Source organism: Astyanax mexicanus, chromosome 1 (assembly GCF_023375975.1).
Source record: "Astyanax mexicanus isolate ESR-SI-001 chromosome 1, AstMex3_surface, whole genome shotgun sequence".
Lineage (NCBI taxonomy): Eukaryota > Metazoa > Chordata > Actinopteri > Characiformes > Acestrorhamphidae > Astyanax > Astyanax mexicanus.
Genome location: NC_064408.1, coordinates 119,018,823 through 119,029,603, shown reverse-complemented (window position 1 = coordinate 119,029,603; position 10,781 = coordinate 119,018,823).

Here is a 10,781-nt window from a genome sequence, read left to right as displayed (position 1 = left end):
CATCACAAAACAAAACAAGTAAACAAGCAAATTAGGTGGCTTTCACTAGGAGGTTGGGCCTTAAGGGTGTGGCCTGGGGGGTGTGGCTTATATGACGTACACATAGCAACTGTATCCATGTAGCTCCACCACTGGAGTCGTAAACACAATACAAATGTCAATTTGTAATTCAAGGGGTAAACATTGTTTGTTACACTATTAAGCAACATCAGTATAGTTATAACACCACCAAACATCACACCACTGTCACACCACTGACGGTCACACCACTGACTATCATACTCAATCACATCACTGATCATCACACCACTGTCACAGCACTGACTGTCACACCACTGTCACACCACTGACTGTCACACCATTGACTGTCTCACCACTGATTGTTACACCACTGACCATCATACTACTGTCACAGTACTGATTGTCACACCCTTCATTGACTGTCACAGCACTGACCATCTGCTACTGTCACAGCACTGATTGTTACTCCACTGACTGTCACAACACTGACCATTGCACTACTGTCACAGCACTGATTGTCACACCATTGAATGTCACACCACTGACCATCTTACTACTGTCACAGCACTGATTGTGACAACACTGACTGTCACATCACTGACCATCATACTACTGTCACAGCACTGATTGTGACAACACTGACTGTCACATCACTGACCATTGCACTACTGTCACAGCACTGTCTGTCTCACTATTGACCATCACACCACTGACCTTCTCACTACTGTCACACCTTTCACTGCCACATCACTGTGTGTCGCACCAATGACCATTGCACCACAGTCACAGCACTGACTGTCACACCACTGACCATTACACTACTGTCACAGCACTGACTGTCACATCATTGACCATTGTGCTACTGTCACACCACTGACTGTCAGCTCATAGACTGTTACACCACTGACCATCATACTACTGTCACAGCACTGATCATTGCATCACTGTCACAGCTCTGACAGTCACAGCACTGATTGTCACAGCACTGACCATTACAACACACTTTCACAGCACTGACTGTCACACCACTGACCATTGCACTACTGTTACAGCACTGACTGTTGCACCACTGACCATCACACCACACTGGTATCATTTCATTTTTAATAACACTAAGCATTTCATTAATAACACTACTGACACACCTCTGATCTCATTTGAGATATTCAAGTATATTTCTGTACTTCATTTTTTATTTTAGGTTTCTGTAATACTGATATGAAATCTTAGGACAAGATCTATCATCAAAACAGAATTAGATTCTATTTCTAAAATGTAAAAAGCTTTTTTTTAAAAAGGTTAATTTAACTAATATAATATTATGTTATGTAATATAATAATAATAATAATAATAATAGGCTCTGTAAAAAAGATATCTGTAGTTATTGTGGAGGGCTGCGCGGCTTCCTGTGTACTATATATATATGTTTAAATTATGTGCAGGATGTGGTGTGCAGAGGGGACTTTATTTTATTTATTTAGTTATTTCCTGCTCTGGACTGTCTCTAGTCTCTGACCTGTCTCAGACCTTGTACTTTGGGGTTGTCCCTGATAGACCTCTGATTGGGCCGTACTGTATTTTATTGAGATTTTAATAGCTTATAATTGTGAAGTGGAACAAAAATATACATAATTTTTACAATTTTAATCAAATGAAAATGAAACAAAAACCTGTGACATGCAATATATATTTCAATATATATCAAAACTTATTTGAGCCACCTTTCTCTGCAATTACACCTTAAAATCTTTTGGGGTTTGTCTCTACCAGGTTTGATAATCAAGAGACTGAGATTTTTACTGCTGCTTCTCTGCACACGAGAAAGAGAATTTCAAAAAGAGAGTGAAATTCAAAGAGAGAAAAATACAGAGAGAAAGAGAAATATAGAAATAAAGAGACATAGAGAGAAATACAGAGAGAGAGAGAGAGAGAGAAATACAAAGTTAAAGAAATACAGAGAGAGAAATTCAGAGCAATACAAAGAGAAAGAAATACAGAGAGAAATACAAAGATGGAAAAATATAGAGAGAAAGAGAAATACAGATCTAGAGAGAGAAATAAAGCGACAGAGAGAGAGAGAGAGAGAGAGATTTAGAAAGCGAGAAATACAAAAGTAGAGAGAGAAATAAAGAAACATACAGAGAGAAATACTGAAATATAGAGAGAAATAAATAGACATAAAAAGAGAAATACAGAGAGAGAAAAATACAGAAATAGAGAGAGAAATAAAGAGACATAGAGAGAGAAATACAGAGAGAGAGAAATTCAGAAAGAGAGAAATACAGAGAGAGAGAAACACAGAAAGAGAGAAATACAGAAATAGAGAAATACAGAAATGGAGAAATACAGAAATGGAGCGAGAAATAAAGAGACATAGAGAGATATACAGAGAGAGAGAGAAATGTGAATATTTGTCATGCTAATAAAGCTTTTGAACTTTGAATTTGAATTTGAGAGAGAGAGAGATTTAGAAAGGAAATACAGAAATAGAGAGAGAAATAAAGAGACATGGAGAGATAAATACAGAGAGAGAGAAAGAGAGAGATTTAGAAAGAGAAATACAGAAATAGAGAGAGAAATAAAGAGACATAGAGAGATAAATACAGAGAGAGAGAGAAAGAGAGAGATTTAGAAAGAGAAATACAGAAATAGAGAGAGAAATAAGGAGACATAGAGAGAGAAATACAGAGAGAGAGAAAGAGAGAGAGATATTTAGAAAGAGAAATACAGAAATAGAGAGAGAAATAAAGAGACATACAGAGAGAAATACAGAGAGAGAGAGACATTTAGAAAGAGAGAAATACAGACATGGAGTGAAAAAAGCAAGAGAGAGAAATAAAGAGACATAGAGAGAGAAATACAGAGAGAGAAAAATTCAGAAAGAGATAAATACAGAGAGAAATACAGAAATGGAGAGAGAAATAAAGAGACATACAGAGAGATATACAGAGAAAGAGAGAAAGAAATTTAGAAAGAGAGAAATACAGAAATAGAGAGAGAAATAAAGAGACATACAGAGAGAAATACAGAGAGAGAGAGACATTTAGAAAGAGAGAAATACAGACATGGAGTGAAAAAAGCAAGAGAGAGAGAAATAAAGAGACATAGAGAGAGAAATACAGAGAGAGAAAAATTCAGAAAGAGATAAATACAGAGAGAAATACAGAAATGGAGAGAGAAATAAAGAGACATACAGAGAGATATACAGAGAAAGAGAGAAAAAGAAATGAAGAAAGAGAGAAATACAGAAATAGAGAGAGAAATAAAGAGACATTGAGAGAGAAAAACAGAGAGAGAGACATTTAGAAAGAGAGAAATACAGACATGGAGAGAGAAAAAAGAGGTACAGAGAGAGAAATACAGACAGAAAAATACAGAGAGAGAAACAGAGATAAGACAGAGAGAAATACCAAGAGAAAGATAAACAGAGAAAGAGAGATAGAGAGAAATTCAGAGAGAGAAACAGAGATAAAGAGAAATACAGAGAGAAAGATAAACAGAGAGAGAGAGAGGTAGAGATAGAGAGAGGTAGAGAGAGAGAGAGAGAGAGAGAGCAGTACCCTGCGGGTTGTGAGTAAGTTGGACTCTTTCGGGGGGTTTTGTGAAAGAAATGACGAGAGAGCGCTGATCATTCACATGTGTAGTAAACGTTCCCCACAATAACAACATCATAAAGACCTTCCACAAATAGACCTGACGCCCCACTTGTCGCCACCGGGGTTCTGTTTTTAGACAAATTGCCCTCTATTGTAAATAACGGCTGTAATTAAAGCATTCCCGCGCCATGAAGACGCAGCGCAGTTCAGGACTCACGGCCTGCTCGCTGTAAACATTCATTTTAGGGGGAGTTTATACTCTTCCTAATCTGGGTCTCGCACCGTCTCCTGTATACTAAAGTCATCCAAACTACTATTTAGTAAACTACTAAAGTGTTAAACAAACCAGAATATGTTTTATATTTTAGATTCTTCAAAGTAGCACCTCTTGCTTAGATTAGACAGTTTTGCACATCTTGGCTGAATTTTCTCATTCAGTTTTATGAGGTAGAGTCACCTGGAATTTAGGCTTTCAGTTAACAGCTGTGCTGAACTCATCAAAAGTTAATTACTTGAATTTCTTGTCTCTTAATGGGTTTGAGAGCATCAGTTGTAAAGTTGTGTAGAGGTAGAGTTACAGGTATACAGTGAATAATAGCTCTAATTTAGTAATGTTCTAATCCATATTTTAACAAAATGATGAAACTGGCACTAATCAGGATCACCACAGGAAAGAAAGAGCAAGAGTTTCCTCTGTTGCACAGGATGAGTTCATCAGAGTTACCAGCCTCAAAAAAATGTCAGTATTTCAGTATTCAATGTAGAATTGAACCAGAGTCTCCCATGCAATGTGGTAGTTAGCTCCCTGGCAGGGAGTGGTGTTATCCACTGCGCCACACCATCCACCAACCATTGCTGCAATGTTGCAGGCTAACCTTGAACCTGGAACCTTTTCTAAAAGTTTCTGGACGTTCTTATAACATTTTCCGTTAACTGCCTCCATTGCCTATATTACAATATAGGCAGCAGTGCCAATATTACATGTTATAGCATGAACCTCAAGTGTATTATTGTGATTATACCACAGTTACATTATCACTGTTTATTAAAAAAGATTTTAAGTTAAAGAGGACGAGGAAATATGATTTGTTTGGTTATAAAAACTCAGCGAGTTAAAAAAGTTCCATTGCTGCTCTGTTTGTAGCTGCGCTGTTTGGCTTGTAAGCGCTGCAATGTTGCTAGGTTACCTGCATGTGGTGGAGTAATACTGTATACATGGAGAGATTTGGTTAAGGTACATTACCGGCTGATGGCAGCATTCATAGAACGCCTCTCAGCCAATCACATTAAAGGGTCGTAACTAACTGTGTATAATGTGTAAAAATTCATTCAGAGTAAATCTTGTTTGCATGATATTAAGCAACTAATTTGTGGACTCAGAAGACATATTATATTAATACTGTTTTGACCCATTGATTCAAGTTACTAGTACCTCCCACCATTCCTGATTCCCTAGTCTCATTTTTATTCTTATTTTCATTCTTATTCTTCTCAGTTCGACACTCTGCTTTCCTTTCGGGGCAGAATCTGATCTGCGTCAGGGAAAGTGCAGCACTGTCAACACAATTAAACATGCTTCCTGTCTCAGACACCCACACGACCACTTCCACACCCACTGCATCTCTGTACTCTACTACAATAACAACAACACCAACACCGCCATAATCATGCGTCCCTGCACTGACGCTGCGTCTGCTCACACAATATGAGAGATATTAACTGAAATATATTATGTCATAATGTATAAATAGATGATAATGCAGCAAAAATAGTCTTTAATACCTTTGCCCTGCCTGGAGAGAAATAAGAACAGCACTTTATCTGAGGAGCTCCTGTTTCTGTTCCTTGCGATATTAGAGTTTTTATCCACTAGATTATGGAGCATTGCTGTAAGGATTTGATTTTGCTTTTGGCAACAAGACAGTGACAAGAGCATAAATGACATCATGTATTTTCTTTAATTTCAAATGTTTTGTTGCACATAACACTATTTGCACAATTGCACAATTGATCCACAGCTCTGAGAAAAGTTCCTCTCATCCCTCAGATGAGCCCAGAATCAGTCCTGGAAACAGAATCATTAAAATAAAACTCATTAAAACTCCCAAAACTCTGGATATGAGGTGCTAAAAAACTTCAAGAGCAGTAACTATAGTCCTGTTTAAATATATTAATACTGTAACTTGAAGTTACAATTCATATAGCAAATAAATCCAATTAGATAATATATTTAATAGTTTTCTTTTATTACCATTGCATTGGAAGCCTGTGTGTAATATTTCGTATTTCATATTGACCCTTTTTGTTTCATAAACTGTCCCTAAACAGTTAAAATGTATTAAACATGATTAAAACGTATTCTAAATTATATTAAATCAGTAAAAAATAGTTGTTACTTTGCTGTCATTCAAAGGCTCTAGTTTCAGTACTGTTTTTCCTGGGCCAAGTTACTGTTTAATTGGTTTATAAACTCGTTCATTGGCTGGTTCCCGGTCTATTCTGATGGACATCAGCTCCCAAATAGTGTTATGTGCAACAAAACATTAAAAAAATAAAAGAGAAAGAGATAATACATGATGTCTATTGTAATGGATGCAGGTAACACAAGGGTTTGGAAAACATTCTTAAATTAACAATAAATCTTAAGTACAAAGCATTATAAAGCTGTCAGGAAACCCGCCCCTGTTTTATTATTGAACCAAAGGTGATCCCTGCCCCCCGACATCACTCAAAAACCCCTTTGTAGCACCTTTATTTTATATAAAATATATATAAGTGCAAGCATGCATTTCTGGTCAAATGTGCACATATTATCACCATTACCTGCTGGTGATTAGTGTTTTTGATGACTCTTCATAAACAGGACGTAGGTGGTCGTGTGTGGGCTGAAGGTGAAAATCAAGGGTACTAACAGAAGTGGGTGGGGGTGACAAATAGATATATAAATAGCTCATGACACTCAAGACTGTGTCAGTGTGTATCATAAATATAAGCACTCTAACTCATTAATTATACTCATGCAGTACAACAAATACACATACAGTACATTCACATATTGCAGATTAGAAAGCTACAGAAGGAAGCTTCATCAATGGCTCGACAATGGCAGCTTATAGAACTTGGTAACTGAACTATGATTTCTCTCATGTTATGACACCCTTGAAGAAAGCTGAGAAGGTTGTTAGGGGTCTTGTTTAAGCATCCAGAAGTGGTAACTGAAGTAACACAACCCTGTGGTCATTGCCATTGCTGCAGTGTAAAACTGTGTAACTGCATTTCTTACTGAACTAATTAAGTTAACATAACTGGTCCCACTTTATAATAAGTGTCCCTAAGTACTAAGTAGTTACATGGTAACTTTGTTACTTTGTTACTTGTATTTAATTCAGCAAAATTAAGCAATTCTACTTTAAAATGCTTTACACATGCTCGCTTCACCTAAATTGCAAGCAATATAAACAGCTTACATGGTTAATATTTGCCCTTTACCTTTCTTATGTTACATTTCTTTCAAAAAGTGCTACTCTTTTTTTTATTAGTTTTTTAATAAAATGTAAAAGAAAATGAATTAAACTCAAGATATGAGTAGAAAATTTGTTTAGTTTCAAATTTACAAATGAAGCAATGTTTATTAACCCTTGGCCAAACATACTGTATGTAATATAAATGTGTGTGTGTGTGGGGGGGGGGGGGGGGTACAGTGTGTGTTTATCGAAAATGTGTTTTGATATATGTTTTTCTCAAAAAACCCGAAAAGACCCGAAAACACCACACAAGGGTTAAATGAGTGAAACTTGTGGGCACTTAAGCAAAGCTCAACAAAGCTCTTAACCCATTTTAACCCTAGTTTCTTAGTTCAGCAAAACCAAATGCTGCATTGACCAACACATTTATTTATTTATGAGTATCAAAATGGAATAAACTGCTCATGTTCTAAAACAGGAGGTGGAGGTTTGGACTTTTCTAGACTATCTTAATAATGGATGGAGCTTTTTGTGGTGAACTATGTAGAAAACTCTTGATTGTGAGTTCTTATAATAATAATTATGACCTTTTTAACAAATAATTTTGGTAGAATTATCTACAGCCAATCACAATCTCTTATCCACAGTGCTCTTTAACCTCCTGGTCCCCCTGAATTTCTGGGGCCTTCTGTGAGTAAGGCACCAAGCTAATTACGCTAACGGCTAACGTTTATCCCCCCAGATTGGCCCTTCTCTGAGCCTGACCGTTTCCTCTGAGCTGAGCTTCACTCTAAAGCCCCCTCTTGTGGACACAGAAGGCACCACACAACCCCTCAGCTCATTCAGAGTGTGTGCTGATTTGATTTCTTAATGTAAAATCTGTAGAAATGTTAAAAAACCACACAGAATTCAGCCCCGGCTGCTTTAATGTACAGTGCGGTCTGCAGCTTTCCCCCCTCTCACTGCTGCTCTCCTCAGATCACACCAACTGAAATCAACGCAGGGCAGTGATTCATACGGGGAACGAGAGAAAAGGGCAGAGGTGTAACAGTGACAGATAAAAGTTTAACATGGCTTTTGTGGAGTCCCAAAACCACGGCTGTGTGCGCTCTTCTGAGAAACGGCTCCAACCTGACGATAAGGAGCAACGACTGAGTTAAAAAAAAAAAAAGCGTGAGATAATAAGAGAGAAATTGGGTCATTAGTGAAAGCTGTGCAAAAAAAAAGTACGTGTACATTTAGTATACTTTTTTAAGCATTAAGTACATTATTTGTTTTACATCTTTACATCTATTTTGCATTTCAAAAGTATACAAGTAAAATGGTGCAATGATTGCAAGTGTATGAATCATTGCAAGATTAGATCTTAGAAATCCATAATTAAAAATGTCTAGTAGTAAACATTAGTAATGGTATATATTTGTAATACTGTGTAAGATATGTGTACAATATATATATATATATATATATATATATATATATATATATATATATATATATATATATATATATATATATATATATATATATATATATATAATATGCATGATATATGATACCATACTGATAGAAATGCAGGGTGCAAATCAAGCACAAATGCAAGTTGTACATAATTTTTGCACCTTAAAATGGGCAAAATGTCCCATAATTAAGACTTTGTAGTAGTATTTAATTGTTGTAGGTTTATGTTTGAGTAAAATGAACCTTGTAGTTTTATTCTATAAACTACAGACAATGCTTCTCCCAAATTCCAAATAAAAATATCGTCATTTAAAGTGTTTATTTGCAGAAATTGAGAAATGGCTGAAATAACCAAAAAGATGCAGAGCGAAAACAAGTTCATATTCATTTCAGTTCAGTTCAGTTCATATTTCTGAACTTTTAGAGTTTTAGAGTTCAGAAATCAATATTTTGTGGAATAACCCTAGTTTTTAATGCATGTTCTCCTCCACCAGTCTTACACACTGCTTTTGGATAACTTTATGCCACTCCTGGTGCAAAGAAAAAAAATGTATATATAGAAGTAAAGGGTGCAGTAAAGTGTCAAAATATGTAATAAATAGCACAAATAATATATTGTCACTGTCCAATGAAAAACAATTATCTCCAAAACAGCAACTTTACAGAACAGATAAAAAAACTCTTTAAACTTTCAATGGTAGTCAATGTAAAAAAAGAGTTTATTTCAGGTCATTTTAAAGTATTTCTATTGGTCCATTTATCAATAGATTTTGGCACAGTTTAAGGGACAGTTTGTCTGTTCAAATTATGTAGTAAACTAAAAACTGACAAAAATGGAGATACTTGTTTTTTTATGGACAGCAATGATATATATATATATATATATAAATTTGTACAATATATGCATTTTATTATTATGCTTTGCATTATTTTGATATGATTTATTGCTGATAGAAATAAAGGGTGCATTCACTGCAAGTGTGTGAATTAAGCATATATGCAATTTTTGCAAATAGTAAAAAGCAGTAATAGTAAATAGTATATATTATAAACTCTATATACACCATATTTGCATTTTGGATTGTGCAGTATATTGATATATTGAGTAAATGTTTTACTGCTTCATGGCAGGTGTATGAGTTTAGAGCATGGGTAAAAAGTGGGGGAGGTAATGTAACTCAAAATGAGTCAATTTATTAGTTATATGAATTAGAACATATATAACAGTATATATCCATTTGTCAGCTGATGATAAGAACCAATGCTGATGATAAGTTATAAATAACATTTACTAAATATATCAATATACTGCAAAAAACAAAATGCAAATATGCTGTATATCGAGTATATAATATATACTATTGCTACTTTTTACTACTTGCAACAATTGCAATTATGCTTAATTCACACACTTGCAGTGAATGCACCCTTTACAATAAATCTACAATGAATTATATAAAAATAATATATTGCATTATAATACGGAGAATGAGAGAAGGAGAGGTTGATTAGTGGACTCTCAGGTTATGTAGAGGTGTGAGGTGTGAGGTATGATGCTGCTGCTGAAGTGTGTTTTGGACAGATGCTCCTCGCAGTGGTGTGAGAGTGACCCAGTTTCTGCTGCTGCTGCTTCTGCTGCTGCTGGACGCTCTGCACCTCCACCTCACCCTGTTTCCACAGGATGAAGCTCAGCCTACACAGCAGCAGTGGGTCGGGGGGTCGGTGTGGGGGTGAGTGAGTGGGAAACTGGGGTGAGGATGGTGAGGAGGGGGCTTTTGAGGGTTGAGGGTTTTGTTTTTTGTTCCCTTCACTGCGGCACGGAGACAAGCAGCGGAAACCTAGAGAGCTGACCAACAGGTGTGTGTGTGTGTGTGGGAGAGAGAGAAGGGGGACTGCAACTTCTGAAAAGGCTTCATTCCGAGCTCACAGCATTTATCCGCAATAAATAAAGGAAATAAACACATCAGTAAAGAGGAAGCAATTGTTGAAGTGAATAAATATAAATAGAGATCAAACAAACAAACAAATAAACAAACAAATAAATAAATGCTATTTATAGAAATAGGTGGTAAATGAATGCATGATGATATATTTATATATATGCGAAATAAGTAAATATGGAGCTGAATAAATTACACAAGTAAATGAATTGATGAATGAATAAGCAAGTAAGTACGTAAATAAATCATTCAATTCAATGAATAAATAAATAAATAAATAAATAAATAAATGATATAT